Raw genomic sequence first — 22,731 nt, forward strand, 5'->3', positions numbered from 1 at the left:
GAAGCTGATTGCTCTACAAAACCTTTTACAACTCCAAACTTTTTCTGGCTTCAGCTTTAACTGAACATTGAGGTTTAGGCCGTGGTTACCCTGGGGATTTCAGCCCTCATTGGTGTAGCTGAACAAGTGCAACCCCCTAAAGTAATCCAGCTACAATTAACTTCACTGCAATTAATCTTTGCTTGAAACTGGCGTAAACTACACCAGTGTGAATTGTAGCTTATAGCATTTTTGCCTGTCCACACTAGGGATTTGCACTGGCCACTAATGATTGTAGTGGGACAAATCCACAGTGTAGTCAAGGATTTAGAAATCTATAGGCAGTGTTTTTCCTGCAGCTGCTGTTGCTAGATCCACTGGCGTTTTAGCATTTACAAGCCTGTCTCTGGTATTGAGAAGTCAAGGGATTGCAACTGCTGGCTTAGCGAATGCAGCCTATTTAACTTCTGTGAACCTATGTTCTTTCCTGTGTTCAGTATGCATCATCATCAGGTCCTGAAAACATATTTCTCTCGTAAGCAAGAGGCTGCAATTAGTATGAAATTCATGTTCACTGAGTTGCAGATGTCTGTCAGCATTTGCTGCTTAACGACAATGGCAAGCTTCCAGTGACCATTATCCCATTTCTGCAGGAACACTAGGGCTGAGCAGTTCTGCCATAATAATATTTTTGGCACTGATGTTTGATTTTCCGATTAGCTTTGCTCTCTAGATGAAGGTGAATGTAGAAATACATTCAGCCCATAATAATCCAGTTTCCTGAAAAATTCCAGCACGTTCTCAGAGGCTTCCTTTGAGAAAGAAAAATGAACTGAAATGCTTTAAGTTCTCAAATACCTGTCAGAATATGAGCTAAATTTTGGCTAGTGTGACACAGAGGCAGCATGATGTACGGCTCAGATCCCTTTGTGCATCTGTGTAGGACCCGGACACTCTCTGACCTCCAAGTCTGCCCACAGCCACCTCCCCTGCTGAAATTGAGAGGCTCCCCCACACAAGCAGGGGAGAAGCTGCAGAAATTGCTCAGAACTGGACGGTAGTGATATAGAAAGCTTCTCCTCAACCCTTGCAACCAAAACCGAGAGATTTACCCTCCCAAAATGAAGGAAAAGCAGCAGTAGCTGTTTAGACCCAGTGGAGGCAGGGTGGCTATGCAGGAGACCTCTGCCACTACAATCCCACCCACTGGAACTGAGAACTCCAAGTAGGGGGAAAGTGTTTGGTTTTTATTTTCTTTTCAATATTTTAAGGATTTTTTTGGGTGGTCATTCTGGTCTCTAACTCCCTGATTCCCTGCTTCTTGGCTGTGGTGAGGGAGTAGGGGGTTGGAGGAAGATGGAAGGTAGGTGGATGAAATGGAGGACCTTGCCAACCTTGTGGAGCGTGAGGAATATACATGTTGGAAGGGACTAGGGGGAATAGTTAAAACAAAGCAAAACAACAGCCTAGAACTAAGGAGTGCACCTAATAACTTAGGTCACTTTGCTTATGTCACTCCTCTTTTCCAATCCGTGTCTGTCTTTATCTCTTTGGATCACAAGGTCTTCAGTGCGGGGACTGTCTTTTACTATGTGCCTGTTGAGACCTTAGCACAATGGTGTCCTAACCTTGACCAGATCTGTTAGGGTGTCAACCTGAGAAAAAGTATAAAAAAGACTGTGACTTTCTGGATGTTGTTGTGATTTTAAATAACAATAGCTTGCGCTGGCTACCATGCTGAGAGGTACTCCACAGTCCAAGAGCATGTGGTCAGCAGGCCTGGAAGATGGCCCATTTCTGTATGCCTGCTGGCTTTCTTGAGACCTTCATATGCTTGTGGGACTTGTCTGAGCCCTTAACAATGGCACAAGAGCATTCCCCAGGTTCTCAGATCAGCATGGTGATTTTGTCATCCACTCCAGTTTGCTCATGTACTCCACCCTGTAGTCGCTTGTTGCGCCATTAGATTTTATAAGCTGTTTTTAGGGCTTACTGCAGGCTCTGATACTATCTTTATTTGTTCCCTCTTCCTAGCTGAAATGTGTCTGTGCTGCATTAATATAGGTCTGCATATATGGCTCTCTAATAAACTCTATTTTGTTTTGTGAAGGGCATTTTGCTTGTAAACCTGTTTTGTGCTTTCACCTTGGCTCTGTAACCTCCAAATTGAGCTGAAACAAACATGATGTATCAGGAGAAATTCTTGCACCTAGCAGAAGACCAACAATGGATGTTTGTTAAACCTTGATGACTATCATTCAAAGTACCCTTGGACAAAAAGCTGGCTACCACTCAAGGAAACCCTGTTGCTCCCAGGTGGGCTAGTAACCAAGCAATGGATCTCCTGATGGGGATTTTGATCACCTGACAGGGGTTTGAGGTTGACCAGGAAAGTCACCTGACAGAGGGGACTGGAGGTTATAAAAGGACAAGGTCCGGCCTGCATAGCTCTCTGTCATTGGTCAGAAAAAAAGGCAAGGCTGAGCAGAAGGAATGAAAGAGGAGAAGGATATAACAGAATTCTGGGCTTCCCGAACAACCACTGACCAAATCCCAAAGGAGTCTTGGCATGGTGAGGAAACAGAGGCAGGGATTTGAGTGCAGGTTTTGTTATTTTTCCATAGGTCCATTCATATCTTGTCCTGTCTCTGAGTAAAGAGCGATCTGTTAAAAATTTCTTTTGCAAACTCTGTGTGTTCCTGGTTCAAATTTCATGTGTTCCTGAAGGGTGAAACTATAAACCACAGTACCCACGGGGGAGGAGCTCTGGAGAGGGTGTCCTTGAGTGATGGGTTGTCTCAGAGGGGTCAGCACTAGAGGACTAATGCAGTTGGACCACATTCCCTAGAAGTTCTACCAGACAGGGAGTCTGTGCCCAGGAAGTTGTGCCTGGAAGGCCAGAGCCAGAGACTGCAGCTGAAGTCTGCTGAGACCCAGCGGAGCTTCATAAGCCAAGCACAGCAGCCTGATGAGAGCTCAGCAGGGAGCTTGACCAGATCTGTCAGGGTGTCAACCTGAGAAAAAGCCTCAACACATACTTGCCTTGCACATAGCATCTCTGACCATTGTCCTAAAGTGTCATCTCCCTCTGTGGTCAGAGAGAGATTTGTGTTTGGTATGTGGTGGTCAGTAACAGGCGTAACTTTGTTTGGTTCAGTTATCCACAATGCCTTCTTTTGCAAAGTGAGCCCCTCTTTTTTTGCATTTTTTCACACACCACCTTTTCATACTGTAATGGCCTGATTATCCACTGCCTTGCATCTTGGATAGTTCTTTTACAGCTGGGCTAAGTGAATGCTGGGGCAGAGGGGATAGGGTGTAGATTGCTACCAAATCAGAATTCTCCATTCACTGACACCAGTAGCTGGATTTTACAGCCACTTTGTTCTCAAGTTTGCCTATATGACTATACATGACTGTACAAAATGCCAAGAATCTGACTCACTCTATTTAGATATGGGGTTATATTCTTTCACAGAAACTACAAGATTTCTGTTTCATTGGTCTTGTGAGGCTCCTTTTGTTGCCGTGCACCTCTGCAGACATTTTTGAATGCCACTGGTTATACAATATATATGTGCCAGTGGTTGCACATCACTTCCCATCTGCATGGGCCTGCAGGTTATTGGATGACATATGACCTGCCGTGTTAAGATTGTGTCTGTGTGACTTCATGGCATCAGAATTATATCAATCTCTTTTTCCTAAGGAAAGTGCAGAACTTTCATTGGTCAGTCACTGTGTTCTACTCCAATGGTGGTTTCATTTGGGTGCATGAAATGAATTTTCTTTGGAGTATTTAGTTTATAAAGCATTCTGGGATGAAAAGTGTCTTATGAATGGAGGATATTTTCTCAAACTCTGGGAGCAATACCGCCAATGACTCCATTGTTAATTTGTCACTGTTATTTGTTAATAGCATAGCTGCAGTTTTGAACTCAAAATCTGAATTTGGCTGCATGTTATTTAAATATCACTGGGACTTCTGGCACTTTCTTGACAAATTTCTAGATAGCAAAAATTAAGTTAAACATGACTTAAACTTTGTTTATGTACAATACTTTATAATAACAATATGATTATTACAATAATTTGTAGTGTCATGGCATCATTTTCACTGTGTATAGTGACTCCTGAGCCATGAGCACAGAAGGCCTTTTATTTCCTGCTAATTCAAATTCATAATTTTTCTGTCCTGCTTTGAAAGTGTACAGACTAGGAATCATTGGTTTCACAGATTTTTTTTATGCATTATAAAGACTGTTAGGTTCAAATCCTTTCTGGACCGGGAAAACCTTTATTGATGCTAATGGGCTTGAACTATTCTGATCCTATTTTGCAGTATAATGAATCGAAGGAGTTGATAGAGAAAACTTGCACACCTGAACTGTTTTATTTAATAACAAAAGCAAAAAAAAAAAAAAAAAAATAGAATTTATGAAAGCAGTAAGTTCCTGTGAAAAGAGGAAAGTTAGCATCTGAGAGCTAGATTTGATGAACTCGGACCCATTTAGGCACCTAATTAGGGGCCAGATCTCCAAAAGTATTTAGAACTCAGCAGCTGCCACTGTAACACTTAGATGGACTGTTCAAAGGAGAACAATACATAGCATGCTGAGAACTCTTGAAAATCTGGCCACTAATTTTGGTGCCTAAATGGTAGCTGAGCTCTGGAAAATTTGGTCCTGATTGTGAACGGTGAACACTTTTGAGAGTCTGGCCATTAGTGACAACCATCAAAATGTTACATAACTGGAACACTGTCTTTGGTTGATCAACATTCCACTGTCTTTGGTTGGTCAGCATGTTATTACCTAGCATCTTTTGATAAACTGGCCCCACTTTATAAGACAGTGCAACTGCAACATAATTATACAGTGACTATGCTTTTCCATCCTGTAGTTTCATACCGATAGCTAGAAGGTTATGAGTGAAATACAGTACAAATACAATGCAATTAATGGTAATGGATTCAAAAATGCATATCTTAATTATGAAACCAAAAAGGTAATACAAAGTAATACAGTCCAGTTCCGTCATTATTATTGACATTTATGTTGTGATAGTGTCTATAGGCTAACCAGGCTGGGGTCCCATTATGTTAGGTGCTGTACAAACCTGTAGAATGTCAATCTCTGCTCCAAAGAGTGTCTTCTAGTTCAAATTATTGATATTTAGTGATTAAAAAGCATAGCCATAGAGTAACAATACCATAATTGCAGTGTAACTTCAGTATAATTACAGTACCATAACTGATTAGCCCTTTGTTAATTACACACATTATGTCCAATAATACCATTGAATTTCAGTTGCTGGAGTGTGTGCTTGTTCTGAGAGGACGTTTCAAAAAACAAGGGGGAAGGAGAGACAAAATCAAAGTGCATGAGCACTTGAAGCAACACACCGTAATTATCTCCTAGAGAACACATGTAAATTACAAACCAAAAAGACAGTGCATGTAGCAATAAGGGGCTTTTTTTAACTTAACCTCTGTTCAAAAGTATTGTCAGCTGAAGAAAGCACATGCTGATAGTTCAGGTGATTTATAGATGTTCTGACAAAATAAATGTATCAAATGTGTCTAGGGTGTCTGGACAAAGAGATGAGAGAAACAATATTTCTTTTTATTCTGCACAGTAAGAATTTTGTCCAGCCTTTACCTCAATGCACTTTTTGAAGGCATTGGGCCAATGGAATTGCACAGAGATACAATTAAGCAGAAAAGGATTTAATCTCTTATTTCTGAACTAAAAGAATAACTGAAGGTCTATACTAGAATTTTCACTCTTAATTAATTGATACTGTTCAAACACACACATAGCAATTATATGCTGCGTAATTTCATTCATACAGTAACCTGGCACAGCTCCCCTCCCCAAACACACCAAAAAACCCTACACGCTATTGGTTTATAAAACCAAGAGGGATTCCAATTAGACTACCCTCCTTCTGACATTACCTCCAGTTGCACAGTCCATTTAAAACATTGCTCACTTCTTTGAGAGGATGTCCTGGGGATGAATTGGCTGATGTAAATCTTCTGCCTGTGCCTACAGAGTTTTGAAAATTCAAAAAGGGGATTTGTAAAGGATTATGGCAGTCAACAGAAGTAAATTCACTGGAGAGCCTTTTCTAAAGTTTTCTTTAAATCCTCTTGAAAAAAGAAAATTTCATTGATTTCCCATAGTGCTTCCTGAAGATGAATTTTCTCCAGCGTAGCCTGAAAGATATTTTTTCATTTACTGCCAAGATGTGCAACACTAAAAATTTCTTTGGACCAAGAAGTGTAATGGAGAAGAATATGTCCTTCCAAATAAAATCTGGTTCTTCACCATTTTTCCTTTTCCTTTACCTCATCTGCTGGATTTTATGAACCTGTTTCTCATCTCACTTATACTGATGTGAATCAGGAGTAACTCTGTTGAAGTCAGTAGTGGAATAACCAGTCTTATGTAAGTGCAAGAAGAATCAGGTTTTGTGTGTCTCCACAGATCTTGCTTTGGACTTGGATAGTAATTCCTTATTCATTGCCATATACCTCTTTGGCAGCACTATCTCAAAGTTATCTCATGAATGCTACTTCTCTCAGGTTTTCTGAGACATGAGGCAAAAGAGTAAGATCTGGATTCACAAAGGGGCTTGGTGCCTAAGTCCAACATTTAGGCACCACTGGCATTCACAAAACTCCTGTTCAGCTTCTGCCTAACCCCGTGGGTACCTAAATTGTCTAGGCCCCCTATGATGGGGTGTATAAACTCCACATTGGGACAGACGGGGTTACAGAGCAGACCTGGGCCCCGCTGACTCCATCCCACTGCACCTGCAGAGGCTGCTCCACCTGCAGGAGGGGTTTAAAAGGGAGCCAGGCAGCTCAGAAGAGGGGCAGGCAGGATGGGAAGACTGACCTATTGACTGTGAGCATGCCTGAGTAAGGTCATAGCAGAAGTCCTTATTGCAAGGGAGAAGCCTACAAGCAGCAGTTACTTCAGGTCCTAGAAGAGGGCCCAAGGAGGAGAGCCAGGTGAGCGGTAGCTAGGAGCTTTTGCTCTGGGGCTGGGGGTTGAGAGAAGCCTGGGAAGCTGATCCTGAGTTGGGAGCCTGATGGGAGATGGGGACTGATCAGGAAGTGCAACCTGCCTGAAACCCTGGATATAGGGAGAGTATGACAGAGCTGGGGTGAGGGATGTTGTGCAACCCAGGAACTTGCTCCAATGTGAAGGTGGGACTAGCCTGCAAGGAAGATGGCTGCCAGCTGAACTGAACTGAAGGTTTGGTTGGTTTTTTGTTGTTGTTGTTGCTATTTTCTGTTGAACTTTAAGTGAAGGACTTCAAGTCCTTGTGGGAAGCAAGTGGTAGGGAGTGGCCCAGGGAGGCTGCCCTGAAGCACTCTGGGATGCTTGCTATCATGGCCTCTTGTCAGGCCCTTGGTCAGAACCCAGCGGAGAGGAAGGGCCAGGCTCCCCTGCTAGCCGCCCTCCTTGTAGAACAGGTATAAATCGCTCTTCCCCAGCCCCACCTTGAATAGGTAGAGAGGACAGAGATTCTCTAAACCCTTGAGTCTGGGGGTGGCAGGCCCTGGGGCCTGGAGGTGGGCTGAAGACCTTTTCTTTTGTGAGGAATGTGGGCTGTACATGTATTGTTGGATGCTGTTACCCTGGAAAGGGGTAAATGTAATTAGTGAGCCAGCTATCACTATCTACTGAAGTCTATCGCTATCTACTGAAAGGTGGACCAGTATAATGTTGGAGTGATTGCTCATGAGGGACACCAGAGGATGGGGAGAGCTGGGACCTAGTAAACTAACCACTAGGCTGCACCTCGGCTTAGCCCAGCACCTAAGCTGGGTGAAGTCCCCAAAGTCCCCAACATGACTACGCTACTTCTGGTGGGCATGCACGCAGCTGCCTCAGTTCTCACACCACCAAAATGGTGGTGGTGGCAGCAACTGCCTTTTGCTCAATGGCTGGAACATTCAGCCTCAGCCAAATCCCCACTCTGCCTGATGTGAGGCAGGACCTTGAACCTAGGCTTCCTAGCAGGCAGATGTGTGGCCTAACCACTGTGCCATGGTATGTGCCTCTCAGTCTCTTCTGTTGAAGCTATTCTCCTTTGTATAAAAGTACATTAGTGCTTTTATAATTTTTTCTTAATGAAACAAAGGTAACGTGATTGATGTGTTCTAGCAGTTACCCTCACAATTCAGAGCCTTCATAGCACACCACATTCCTCCTGTTAGTCAGCTTTAGGCATGATATTATGCAATCTATTTAAGGATGGTGACTCTGAATGAGATCCAAAAGTTAGTACTTTTATTTCTGCCCACAAAGCATCTTAAGCCATGATTTAGTACCTACTGATATTAAAAAGCCCTTTAGATGTCTTTATACTACCGTGTCAATTTAGGGCCAGAAGGGACTGTTATGATCATCTATTCTGACCTCCTGCATAACACAAGCCTTGGAATTTCACCCAGTAATTCCTTCTGGGGAGGGAATTATTCTTCCTTATTAAATAAATGAACACTATTGAGCCCAGTAACTAGTGGCTGAAACTGGAGCATGTCTCCTAGAAAGATATCCAGTCACAGTTTGAAGACTCCAAGTGAAGAGATTTATTATATCCCTCAGTAAGGTAGTTCTAATAGTTAATTACTCGCTGCTAAAAAGTTGTCTTATTTCTTACTTGTTTAATGACACTAAAGTAACCTGTACATTGTATAGGGGAGTATTTTTAGCCAGTTTAAAATATTCCCATTGCTATAGTCGATATTATTGCTAATGTTATAGGAAATGCAATTTCTGATAGTGGATGGCCTCCAATTTAGCAGAAAATGGCATAAGGAGATTGACTGGATGAACTCGCACTTTAACAGTAGTGATGCCTAGGGGTCAGCCCACCCCATCATGTGGTGTGGCCCTTTAAAGATTTTGGGATGCCTAATATACCGGGATCTAGGAAGCACTGAGAGAGAAGAAACAGTCCAGGGAATAAGTAGCACCTGGGAGGAAAATTTCATTACTGTTTCCTTAAGGGACTGGGACCAGACAGGAATCTCAGAGTGTGTGGGACAAGGCTCCCCTCCCTCCCTGTCTTTCAGACAGTTGGGATGAGTTTTAGGAAGGGGACAAGCATATATTCTGCCTCCTCCCTCAGAGCAAGGTAACCATCAGGAGAAGTCTGAGCTGCTGAACCCCCGGCGGATTAATGGCGGGAAGGAACAACTGAAGGAGAAGTTGGCTAAGGCTTTATAGCTAGCCTAAGTTACAACCCAGCTCCAAGGAGTGGGAACTCCTGCCTTAAGGAGAGCGACAGAGGGATTGTCTGAAATCCATCCACAGCTCCAGAAGGAGGCTGGGGCAGTCTCCTGTCTTAAGGAGGGAAACTATATGGACTGTTTGAAATACAACCACAGCCCAGTTGCTGCCATAGAGGTTGGGAGTGTCTCTGCAGAGCTCTTCTGCAGCTAGCTGTGGGAATAGCTGAGTCTGTAGACCTGGTGAAAAAGCTGATGAGCGGGGAGAGGTAGGACCAGCCCAGGGAAGTGGTGAGGGATTGAAGGAGGAGTCCTGAGCCACCTGAAACAAGGTCCCTGGACTGGAACTCAGAGATGAAAGCCTGTCTCCTCCTCAAGAGCAATCAGGAGGGGAGAGGCTTCAAGAGAGAAAGAGACCAAGAATGATGAATCTCAGACTTTTGGGTTTTCCTCTTTTTGGACATTTCTGTTAACCCTAGAAGGGGAGTGGACTGAGAGTTGACCTGGTCAAGGGGATATGCCACAGAAGTGACCTATTGCTCCCAAACCAGAATGGGCAATGGGGTGCTAGAGTGGAAGACGCCTGCTGTGTTGTGGCCTGACTCAAAGGGGCACTTTGTGGTGAGTGCACACTGTAACAGAGGTCCAATGGCTGGAGGCTGAGGCTACTACACATAAGGCACACATTTTTAATTGAGGGTAATTAGCCACTAGAACAACTTACTTAGGGACATAGTAGATTCACCATTGCTTGAAGTCTTCTAGTCAAGACTATGGGTGCCTAATCTCCAGAACTAGGTGCCTAAATCCCTTTGTATGGCACCACTGCAATCTACAAAACTCTCACTTGGCTGTGCCTGACCCTGTCAGTGCCTAAACTTGCTCAGTGCCTAACTTCCTTCTGTAAAAATTCCCTAGATGCCTACATTTTAGAGATCGGGCCTGCACATGGTGGCCTGCCTTCTAAATGCCTGGGTGCCACTCTCTTGCTGAAGCCCCAAATCAGTTCAAAGACCCAGGGAAAAGAGGTGCTCATTCACCTCAGTGGTGTGCTGGGCCTGATCTGGTAGATGTGCTCAGAGGCTGCCTACCAGATTAGGTCCCACCTCTCAAGACAGTGCTCTGACCACTAAGTTATTGAATATTCTGATGGGGCTGCTTCAGTCACTTCTGCTGAAGTGGTTCCACTCTGGATAAATAACGAAAGAGTTGCTGTAGCAGGGGGACTGGACTAGGTCTCCCACCTCTCAGATGGTGCCCTAACCATTGTACTACAGAATCATGCTCTCATCCTTCTCCGGCTCAATGGCTCTTAGTCCAGTGAGTAGACAAGTCACCTGGGATGTGGGAAACTTCTGTTCAAACCCTTTCTTCCCCCTCTGGAAGAGAGGATGGAATCAAACCTTGGTCTCCCACATCTCAGGTGAGTGCTCTGCCCACTTGGCTAAACCTAATAATGTGGGCTCCTTCTTAGCTGTTCTGTCTGGAGCCAGGCAGGCATCTAATTCATTCCTGCAAGAAGCAGTTTAGGTGCTTAAGCTATCTGACTGCAGGTGGCTTGTTCCCATTGGTGGCTCTGCAACCTGGATTTAGGCACCTATCTCTAGGAGAGGGGAGGGGTATAGCACACCCTCTGGTCAACATCTTCCATTGGCTGGCCTATGTGGCTTCCCACCTGGTGTTGTGGCTTTTGTGGATCCTGTTTTTAAGCACCTAGGCTCCCTACATTGAATGGGGAGAAACGGGCACCTAACTCAGCTTTGTGGATCACCGTGCTGTTCCTGTGACCTTTTGTTTTCCCTAGGGGTCTAAAAATCAGGTGCTGTGAGCTTAATTTATAATGAAAGAGGTGCTGGGATTCAAGCCATGTTTTGGGGTTTTTTTACATTCATAACTGATGCAGCCAGCCCAGAGGTGTTGAGTCTGTGGGGAAAAAACTCCACATTGCAGCACTTAAGTCCCTTTGTGAATTCCATTCCGTATCTCTTTTTCTAAAAGATATGCTCTTGCCCAGATAGAAGTTACAGGCTCGATGCAGAAGTCACCACATTGGGTTCTCTGGCTTATGTCATGTAGGAGGCCAGGCTACGTTATTCTTAGTTTTTAAGGCTGGCGGAAACCATGACTTTCAATCTATATGGGGTGAAATTCTGGCTCCACTGAATGCCATGACAAAACTCCCATCGACTTCAATAGGGCCACAATTTCATCCACTGTCTCAAAGGTAATGGCTTGTTATACCAAGGTGGTTGTGTGGAAAAGAGCTGAGTTTACTTTTGCCTGAAGGCAAATTACTCATAAGGGGCTAAAAATGATTGTGTTAAATGTTCAGCTCTCTGTAAGATCACTGTCAGGATGGGGTTTGTGTACATAGTTAATGCAGATGAGTGAAGTGAGATTCGTTCAGCACCTGATTCCCAGGCCTGGCACAGAGAGATTCCTCAACCCATCTGATGCACAACACTAGGTACTTTACCAGACAGATGGGCTACCACAAGGTAGTTCTAGAGCTGCCAGTGGTAAATAAATGATGTGGAGAGCTATCCCACAGCTTGCATCTTAGGCAGAGTAGTTTATAAATGGTTAGCTGGTTCCTTCAGGGCTTTCATTTTTTCTCCCAGGGGAGGTATCACATTTTTTTTCCTAAGACCAGACTAGATAATGTTTTATTTCTGTATGATAAATCACAAAGGAAAAACTGGCTGAATAGAAAACCCAATTAAAATCTGCTACCGTGGCAGCTCAAGGGCCTCTTCAATGGCTGATTAACGTGGCTGCAGCCTTTGACTTTCAGTTAATAGATATTAAATATTATGACATCTAAATCCAAATTCAGAAGCCCTTTATAATGCTGTTCAGTCAAACCTGCCCCCTGGCATGTGCTTCTACTTAGCCAAGTCAGCATTAGGGTTGCAGACTTGGAAGAGGAGGGGATGGAGGCGGAGCTGGCAGGCAACACTTTCCCTTTCTTCTCTAACTGTATCTGGAGTGTAACAATATTCAGGTGGCCTCCCCAGCACAAATTTGAATTGTCGACTCCAACAAAACAAACATCAACTTCAGACTAAGCTTTCTCCTCAAGTTTAGCTGTTCCTGGGGATTTCCTTGCTGTACTTCTGTCCTTGACCTGCGTCTGCTTGGGAGAGAAGCTCCAATCCCTCTATCCTTGCTGGAGCTACTTGTATCCACCTACTAGTATGAGTCAACAATAATGACACCACACCTTCACTCTGGGTTCAAATACCTCCTAACAAAATGACTCCGAGAATACCTGTAATGCAAGATCCTAGTGTTTGCTACCATTTTACAGATATAGTCACAGTCTCAAAGAATAGGCTTCTCAGAAATCCATATCCAGGGACGATTCATGCCTCAAACACTTTTAACACGAACTCCTCTTGCTTTAACCTTCTCCATCTTCTACTGCCACAGTCTCTACTTCTCACAACATCCAGATTTTCATTACTTTTAGTCCCTTGGGCATTAGAGACTGAGCAATAACCACATTACACTCTGTTGATGAACAAAATCCATTACAAAAGGCCAACAAGAATTTTACACCTCTTTCCCAATATCTATATGTTGTAACGAATGTATTTGTAAACTAGATGGGAAATTCTTTTCTTATCTGAAATTTGTTGCATTTTCCTCTTATTTGCTGATCTGTGTATTCCCCATGCTCGCTGACAAATGAAATGAAACACAGCAACCTGCAACAGAACTTTTTATTTTAAAAAAACCTCTGGTCTTCAGCTCTCATTCTCATCTCACAGACACCAGGAGTAATTCCAATGAAATCAATTGGTGTAAAACAAGTGTCAGAACATAAGTCAGGCCTATAAACTTGGTTTACACTCAGAGCAAAAAATTTTGCCCTCGGAGCAAAGCTTCTAGTGTATTTGTCTTCAACACAGGTTCCCTTCTCCACATGAGAAGCCTTACATACATCTTGCAGGCAATACTGGGAATTGTGCTCTTGATTCTTGGTGCAGCTGATGGAAAAATAATGCTGTTCTTGGTGCATGGTCAAATGAATGTTTTATCACTTCATTTACGGACACATTTTTGAAGTAGTAAATACTTGTACCCACTGTTCTTTCATCTGAGACTGTTCAGAGCCAGAGGCTGTGAGGTAATTAATTTCTCTAAGGAGGAAGATGTCTTTTCAAGAACAAGAAGGAAAACACATTCTTACCCTCACCTCAGATAATTAGTTAAACAAATGACTAGAGATAACATAACCAGGGATATAGGACTGCAAACTGAGAAGATAGCGTGATTGGAGCTTATTTCTTAGCCTTGTTTGCTAGGTTTGTGTTAGAGGTTTTTAACCTGCGGCTTGACAAAACCCTCACTGGGATTATTTAGCTGAGGTTAGTCCTGCTCTGAGCAGGGGGTTGGACTAGATGACCTCCTGAGGTCCCTTCCAACTCTATGATTCTTTGTAAATCACATATTTTTAGCTATTGCAGCAATCATTCAGCATATAACTGTAAATATATTAGGGTCTTCAATAGGAGTTGAATGAACCAAGTTATTGTATATGAAGACACTCATTTGTAGTTTTTTGCTGACCTATAGGAGATCTAGTGGAAAAGAGAGGCAAATGGACTGATTTCTGGAGAAGGCATTTAAGCTCTAGGCCTATGTATTTGGAGAGACAGACAAAACAGTTTATTGAATTACCTGATGACTTACCTTTGTCTTGTGCCAGTTGCTGTGTTGTATGGAGTATGTATGATGGGAAGGGAAAGGGTTATAATCTATTTATATTCTAGTAGCTCCAAAATGTGATAGGAACACACAGGCCCTGCCACAAAAAGCAAAGAGCCCCACCAAAATTGAGCTGTAGCGCAGTATGTTGAATAACAATGTAATAACACACTGTAAGCAGCATCTCACTTGCCAAGGTATTTCAAATGAATTAATAGAAGTGCCCCACAATTCATAAGTGGCTCCTTTCTGCAGTTTTCTTTGATATATCAGTTCAGGCACATCTTGTCTGTGCATGCGATGGGCTTGACAAATAGTTTAGCTGAAACGTCAGTTCAAATAACCAAGAATTTGATTTCAAAAGAGAGCGGACTCCGGAGCTGCACACATAGCACGTTAGAGTATTGCAGCACATCTCAAAGCTTCCTTAGAATAACTAGCTTGGGCTCGTGGGCAGAAGTACAAAAATCGGAGTGTCCTCACCTACCACGATGTTTGAGCCAAAGATAATTAGCCTTTTACAAAAGAGCAGTGTGTCGGGAATGCAAAATACTATGATATAAAAATGTTCCAAAAATGGCTGGCAAGCTGCTAAGGTAACAGCTATGTCATGTCACAATCACCTTTGAGAGTCAGTCCTGCAGGAAGAACAGAAGACATGTAATCAAAACCCAGGAGGATACAGGCTTACTGTTTCTTGAGGCTAGCCAGGTGTTCTGCCAGCAGTGATGTTATACCCAGTATAAGAATGAAAATCACAAGGAGAAGCAGAAAGGGGCTCTAGGTGGTGGATCCTCATCAGAAGCTGAACAAGCCACTGCAGAATGAACTGTTTATAGTAAGGAGTGGCCATGTGATTATACTGCTATTGAGGCTCAGAAATGCTCACTGGTGAGCATGCACAGATCCGGTGTTACATGCTGAGGTTCAGTTTTTCTATGTAAGCTGTTTAGGGAGCCAACTTCCATTCTTGATCCCCTTGGTGTCACACCGTTCTAAGTCCCTAGTGAAACCTGTCCCTCTTTCTCCACTTTCACTCTTCACATGACACTAAGCTGGGGGAGTGGTAGATACCCTGGAGGGCAGGGATAGGATACAGAGTGACCTAGACAAATTGGAGGATTGGGCCAAAAGAAATCTGAGGTTCAACAAGTGCAGAGTCCTGCACTAAGGACGGAAGAATCCCATACACTGCTACAGGCTGGGGACTGTCTGGCAGGGCAGCAGTTCTGCAGAAAAGGACCTGGGAGTTATGGTGGACAAGAAGCTGGATATGAGTCAAAAGTGTGCCATTGTTGCCAAGAAGGCTAATGGCATATTGGGCTGAATTAGTAGGCACATTGCCAGCAGATTGAAGGAAGTGATTATTCCCCTCTATTGGGCACTGGTGAGGCCACATTTGGAGTATTGTATACAGTTTTGGGTCCCCACTATAGAAAGGATGTGGACAAATTGCAGTGAGTCCAGCAGAGGGCAATGAAAATAATTAAGGGGCTGGGGCACTTGATTTATGAGGAGAGGCTGAAGGAACTGGGCTTATTTAGTCTGCAGAAGAGAAGACTGAGGGGGGATTTGATAGAGGCCTTCAACTACCTGAAGGGGGGTTCCAGGGAGGATGGAGCTAGGCTGTCCTTAATGGTAGTAGATGACAGAACAAGGAGCAATGGTCTCAAGTTGCAGTGAGGGAGGTCTAGGTTGGATATTAGGAAAATCTTTCCCACTAGGAGGGTGGTGAAGCACTGGAATGCGTTACCTAGGGAGGTGGTGGAATCTCCATCCTTAGAGGATTTTAAGGCCCAGCTTGACAAGGCCCTGGCTGGGATGGCTTAGTTGGGGTTGGTCCTGCTTTGAGCAGGGATTGGACTAGATGACCTCCTGAAGTCCCTTTCAAACCTAATTTTCTATGATTCTATATTCCAGTGTTCTAATCAAATTTCTCTTTCTTTCATTGCTGTGCAGGTTACTGGCTGGGAAGTGCCTCTGTCCCAGAGGTGTCTGCATTTCAGTGGTGCTGTACATAGAATGTCTGCAAAACATTTTTGGATCTTCGGATCCGAAGGTGCTCTATAAATATAGGATATTATTTTCATTTTATTGACAGCAATTAAAGGGATAGCATTAACCTGAAAGCTAATCAATTTCAAAAAAGGAGTTAAAAGTAGTTCCAAGGAGTACATCTGCTGTGGAGTCCCAAGCCAATTTTTGTGGTTTTGCAGTTATAGTTAAAAAAAACACATTTCTCTTCTGTTGCTGTCAGAAACTCACATGAACAAAAGGGAAAACTGATTATACAGGGGAACAATGAAACTGACAATACACAAAGTGCTGTTGAAGGTACAGAGTAAACAAACTGAATTTTGTACTTATTGTTACAAGTAAAACATCTAAGAGTACCAGAACTCTAAAAGAGATTAGAGGATAATGTCTTTTTCAGACAGAAATTTGTTTTTAAAGCTGGAGCATCTTTAAAGATCTGCAAGTTGTAACTTTCTCCATTGAACTTGACCAGTGTATGCAGTAGGATGTCTGATCCTAGAATCTTGGCAGTTAGGTCTCACAAGCCTCATTACAAGTTTTGCATGGGCATTTCAGCCATGACATGTCAAAGTTAGCAACAATGCTAGAAATATTAGTTAAAAGCTTAGGGTCAAAGCCTCAGCTGGAGTAAATTGTAATGCTTGCAATTTACAATTAAATGGAACTATGCTGATTTTCATCCTCTGTCAGTTTGGCCCTATGTTTAGACTCCTCTAAAACTTTAGTATAGCCAAAAGAACTTTAAAAGTCTCAATGTTTTCCACCTAATATAGTATTGCTTTGTATTTTAAGGTGGCTGACTGGGTTTTTAGGAGAATCAGTCCAGAACAAGATGGCAAGCCAAGGGAAAGGAATCGATAAAAAACAATATCTCTTGGCTGGAAGTTTCTCTTCAATACATTGTTGCCAAGGAGGACTTAAGAGGGCATGAAATGACTCCAAAGAGAATGCCATGGGAGAAATCAATAGTTAGATAAGGCATTTAATCAGATGTCAAAACATCTGGAATATGTTGGTGTCACAGCACAAATTACCGGCTGTTTGATCATTAAGCTGTGTCTGATACAAGATATCATCAGAAGGTCTAAAAAGCATTTTCTGTATCTCTTGAGGCACTGTGTTCATGAGGCTGCCAGCTCAGCCATCAGAGGGTTAATCTCTTCCAATGCTCAGTTTCAAGTTTTCAGGTATCTTGCAAAATGTTTTGTTTTTGTCAGTGATGCTGCTTGTATCGTGGGACTGTGAAAGAATGACTAATAACCAGCAGTAGTGGTCAGCTAGTCACCCTTATCACACTCCAATCAATCAGAAACAACACTTTGCTATGGCCCATGCGAGAGAGAAGGACTCATCACATATTCTTCTTTTTGTGTCCTCTTGCATAAGTTACAGCTGCTATATTTGGGGACTGTTCTCTATCTGCTGACTCACCCAGGTCCAAAATAAAATGAATATTTAATTTTTTCTAGGCCAAGGAACATTTTTTTGTTTAAATAGCACTGATCTCTTGGAAATGAGGACCATTGTCACTGTCATTCCAACACTCCTAACACTTCAGAAAAAAATACAGCTTTGTTTCTTGGTATGTACTTAAACAACTATGGACCCAGATAGGCTCCATTCACATTAGTGACACAACTCCTATTGACGTCAATGTTAGATAATGATTGTGTTTTAAGGACACACATCAATTCAGTGGTCCTAGGGTTAGCAGGCTGTACTGCTACATGAGACATTCATATTGCGTTCCTGTGTTTGAGCCTAAAAGTATTGTGCCCATGACTGTGGTCAGAGCAATGTTATGTGGCTCCAAAATAAGCCCCATCAAATTTTTTTTGACCAATGAAAGCTGCTGTCAGGTGAACCGTTAAGGGGTCTATGAGTAGGGGTGAAAGTAGTCTGCTGAGGACAAAAGAGAAAAAGGAATTGTTCCATTGGTTTAGTGATCATAGGATCTATTTTTTGTTGTGGTGTTCTCTTTATACATTTGCTGTCTCCCATTTACTGGAAAATGTTTTTCTTTTAATCTCTGAAAGTCACATGTTCCTGTTGAAGTGATGTCTGCTATATGCAATCCTCAGCCAAGCAAGACTGTGGACCATCACATATTTTTGGCAATCTCTTTGGCATTTTTAGAGGTGTGGATGCACCTGTCATCTAAAGCAGGCCTGTGAAGAGCTAATGGTCTGACTCAGCACAGCTGCGCCCACCTAATTACATAAATGGATAAAATAATCAGCCACTTAATTGAGTCACTCTTCAAAAGCCCAGGCTCCTTCATATTTCCTTCTATGTCACCTGTGTCTGTTAAAATCATTGCTAATCAAGAAATAACTGCATAATTACACACAAACTCTATTTGAGTCTTAGAAGCATTGACGTTTTCAATTACTTAGTCCAGACTCTGCCGTGAAGTGATAATTATACTTTAAAAGCTAACTGGATTACTACAGAGATCTCTCCTGATAGGCATTAAACACCACAACAGGTGTTAAGGCCACAAATTATGCATGTCTCCAACTTTTGCAGCACCTTTTTCTCAGCATCTAGCCTCGGTTCACAAAGTTGTACTTTACTTGTCTTTGGAATTTTGTGCTCCCACAATGTAGTCAAATTTATTTACAGGAACTGCCCATTTAAAAGACTTATAATATGTAGCAATTGCTTTGCTTTGCAGCCTGATTCACTTACTGATGACTTTGCCTATAGGCAAAATGGTGAAACTTGAAGCCTATGACTACTGCTGTAGGTATTTCCTTTCTAATTTCCACAATGTTGTTTTTTCAGGCTGTGTTAGTGGGATTTTTCAAAAGCACCTAAGCAAGTTAGGCCCTTAATTCTCATTAATTCTCAGTGGGACTCTGGTACCTAAGTTTCCCAAGTTACTTTTGAAAACTGGCTTAGCCATCTAAGTCACTTTGCTTTTCTCGGTGTTGCAAGGTCTATGACTTTCAAGGGATGCTTCAGCTGGAGGCATGATTGCAATTTGGGTAGTTTTAATCTAGGTAGCACTGCTTAAAAATAACAGTGAAGATGTGGCAGCAGAGGCTTCAATAAAGGACCCTGGTGATGTACTTGCACTGCTGTGCCAAGATGGGGACTAGGCCACTACACCTTCACTGGTTTTTAGCTGTTTTAGCTACATTAAAGCTTGTATGGGTATGTCTACCCAATCTGCAATCATACCTTTGATTGTAATGTAGACAATGCCCTGAAAATCTGGGTCTAAGTGCCTGTCACTTTCAAAAATAGGATTTAGGAAATTTAAGAGACTAGGTGCCTTTGGAAAATTTAACCCTGCATGCTTATCAAGGCCTGGCCTTCCTAGCACATGCCTTGCATTCATAGTGCACAGGCATTACAACTGTTTGGACTATACTGGTTTTGAGGAACTGTGGTCCTCCATCTTGCTGGTTTGGATTGGTGCAGTGCCACTGTGGATGGAGACCACTGGCATAATAGTACAAATATGCATAATAACTGCAAAATAATGGTCCAAATAGTCTTCCCACTACTCTTCCATATAAGCGACCTATTACGGTCCACTTTCTGCACTCTACTGCACAGGGGATAGGGTGACTGAAAGCTACGGAACTGTACACACTTTGGAATTGAGTTTCATGCTATTTTCACAGCAAATTGATTTTTTTTTTCCCCTTTGACTTCTTTAGCTTAATCTGAGTCTGTGACCTGACATGTCTCAAAGGGAAGCCATCAAAAGAATATTTTCCCAAATGGCCAGAATCTCTGGTTGGCACTGATATCCCTCTGAGGAAAGGAGAAGAGCCAGGGCCAGCTGAACTCGGTCATGTTCAATATAATAGTTTTTGACCAGGCAGCTGAGAGAGGTGTCACCAGGAGCAGCAGTCATTGTCCCAGGAAAATCGAAGGCTGCAGAGTAGTGCAATAAAGTGCATGACCTCACAAATCAGTCCGCTCAGGGCAGCAAATGTGCCCATTTTACAAAGAGCTGGACCAAATCCTGGGGATTCACCCTTCCACTTAGGCCACTATGCTTTCTGGACAGCAGAGGTGACATGCACTGCAGCAGTGAGGGATGAGGAGGCTGAAGAGGAGAACCAAAGCAATGCAAATCAGGCAGATTGATGAGATGAGGAAGATCCTTTTGGAATCTAGGGCCAGCAGCTGAAAAAATTTCACAGTAGAAGGAGAAACTGAGGGATGAAGGAATCTTCTAAACAGTTATTACAGGGTTTTTTATTTTTTTTTATTCAGGCTTAGGAGCTGAAGAAAGGTATCCTGTTATTGTCGGGGATCCACGTAATTTCTACATACCCATTCTTATAGGGGTTAATACTCTTGGATTATAATGTAGATAAACTTCAGTAGATTTACCAAATAACTACTACTATGGAACTACCCTAGCCCATATATTTTTCTATGAACCTGGGTTCTATCATCCAATCTAATTCAGTTTTTGTTTCTGATTGTAGGATGATAGACCAGTAGCTTACCGGAAGGTCAGATTGAATATGAAACTTACCTTTTAGCCTGGCAGGCCTTTAAAAACATCATCCTGTTCTGCTGTTTCAGTGCTCATCTAATTTTCTCTTGGAATGAAGTAACTTTCTGCATTTACTGCATAGATTCTCTTGTGCAGGTTAAAATCCAAACATCAGAATTTTAACTACTAACATATTACACGTGTATCTATTGCAGTGTCTTCAGTTTTGAACCACATCTGTTGGTGAGAGAGAAGCTTACACAGAGCTCTTCTTCAGGACCTGCTCTAATAAAGATATTACCTCCCACACTTTATCCCTCTGGTATCCTGGGACAAACACTGCTACCCGAACACTACATAGTCAGTTTGCATATCTTTAGCTCACTGCTAGTGTGGCTTTCTCTTCTGAGCGCATGCTCTTCCTTACAGGAAGAAATAAATTTGTTTCACTTTAGATTATTTCAGGCGTTCTTCTCCTCATGTGTCATACCATGCTGTTGACACTATGCTATGATGCTTGTGCTCCTGTATCTGATTTAGCCTTCAGTTTTGCATTTACAATTTCCAGATCTACACCCCCTTTGCTCACATTTTTAACAAGGCATCCACTGCATAAACAACCAAAATCAATGTCACCTACATCCCTATTTAGTACAATATCTATTCTGGATTTCTGTATATGCTTTGCGACAGCTGTGGGCAAAATAATGCGGCTAAAGATGTCTTCTGAATCTCTACCCATCCACCGGGCATTTAAAAAATACTCACTTCTTATTCAGCACTGGTGCTTTCTATTTAGTTTAGTTTGTAGATTTCTTTTCTGATTGTTTGGGCAATGCTGTTCCATTTGTTTTTATGGGTAAAAACAAATCTAGTCTGATCTGGATACGATTCATTTAGCATTTTACTGTGAAGCTCACTCATCCTCCCTGCCACTCTGTGGCTAGAGATTGCAGAATAAGAAATGATTTGTTTTGTATTGTAAATGTGCAAACTATTAGGCATGAATAAAAGCATCATGCAGCTGCTCAGACTCACAGGGCTTTACTCCCTTTCTCAGATCTGTTATATATGCAGCCACAGCCTTTAGGCTGACCTCGATTCTTGTTGTGTGTGAAATACAAGCCTATTGTAAATAAGTATTTTATTTGGGTTAAAGTACTTGCCAAAATTCCGAGGTTTGGGTTATTTATTTATAAGATTTTTTTTTGTCTTTGCCAGTGATACAAGGAGGTCTTCGTGGTCAAAGCATCAGCTTTAAAATACTTAGATTTTCTGGAATCTCAGACTTCAATCCCGAAATGGCTTTCTCTGTGCTTTACCCCTAGCATAAAGACATTGTTGCATGCAGTGTACTGTCTGTGGGTCTATTGTAGGAGTTCCTGATGACTCTGTCTGGACACTAAGGGTAAGCTGGGTGTACATTGCAAATGTCTAGAACAGACTGTTTGGCATTCGCCCCACCCAGGGTGTGCTGGGTCTCTGTAATGGCTTCATGGTGTCAGAGCAGGACTGACTGAAGACCCAACAAATCCCAGACATAGCAGAATATTTTTCCCCCCCCCACACACATTTTGACCCCCTTTATGCTGCATGTAAGGGATGGAATGGCATAAAAAAATCCCCTTTCTAGCTGTGGGAGGATTCCCCTGGCATTAGCACTGTTGAAGACAGCCATAAAGCTGCCTTCTAAGGACTCATTGCAAGCTCTGGCACACTGGCTGGTTTGCCCATCTTTTAGGTGGTAGATTATGGGCTTTTCATTGGTGCCACATAAAGATGACAGAGGTAGAGGGAAGCTATTAGAAGCAGAGAGTAGATACAAAGCTAAATTCAGCTTTTTGCAATATGTTTTAATTAGGCTGTAGTCCCGCATTCAAACCTGGCAGTACACCTTTTATCAGCATGGAGAAAACAAAGAAAGTGGACCTATTTCTCCTCCACCTCCCTCGTACAAGGTACCAGAGTTCAGCTCTAACCTGGGAATTACCCTATAACCTGAGGGAGAAGAATCAGGTCCTTTATAAGCATAATGTGCAGATGAAAAGGGAGAGAGGTTTTAAAATACCATGGGTCAGACTCATCCCTAGCATAACTAAAAAGAGTACTGTGGAGGGACTGACGTAGACTCAGTGTGCTAAAACTGGAGACACTTCTACCTGTAAATTAGGATTTTTTTCTTCATTTCTTTTCAGATGCAGAAGAATATACTTTGTTTTATCTATTTATTTTGTGAAATAGAGTAAGTGAGTGAAGTCAGGGCAGCTGACAATCAAAATGGAGA

At 42.5% G+C, this 22,731-nt stretch overlaps 1 long non-coding RNA gene across 1 annotated transcript; it reads left to right on the top strand.

Annotated features, from left to right (window-relative positions):
* The first annotated feature begins 6,918 nt into the window (after positions 1-6,918).
* On the top strand, positions 6,919-20,809 carry LOC137146272 (uncharacterized). Its single transcript, XR_010917889.1, has 3 exons — positions 6,919-7,000; positions 18,660-18,727; positions 20,663-20,809. It is a non-coding gene; the product is annotated as an uncharacterized lncRNA (long non-coding RNA).
* The last annotated feature ends 1,922 nt before the right edge of the window (positions 20,810-22,731 follow it).

The sequence above is a fragment of the Emydura macquarii genome, unplaced genomic scaffold, assembly GCF_026122565.2.
Source record: "Emydura macquarii macquarii isolate MOO-44397 ecotype Brisbane River unplaced genomic scaffold, CSIRO-AGI_Emac_v2 contig_431, whole genome shotgun sequence".
Lineage (NCBI taxonomy): Eukaryota > Metazoa > Chordata > Testudines > Chelidae > Emydura > Emydura macquarii.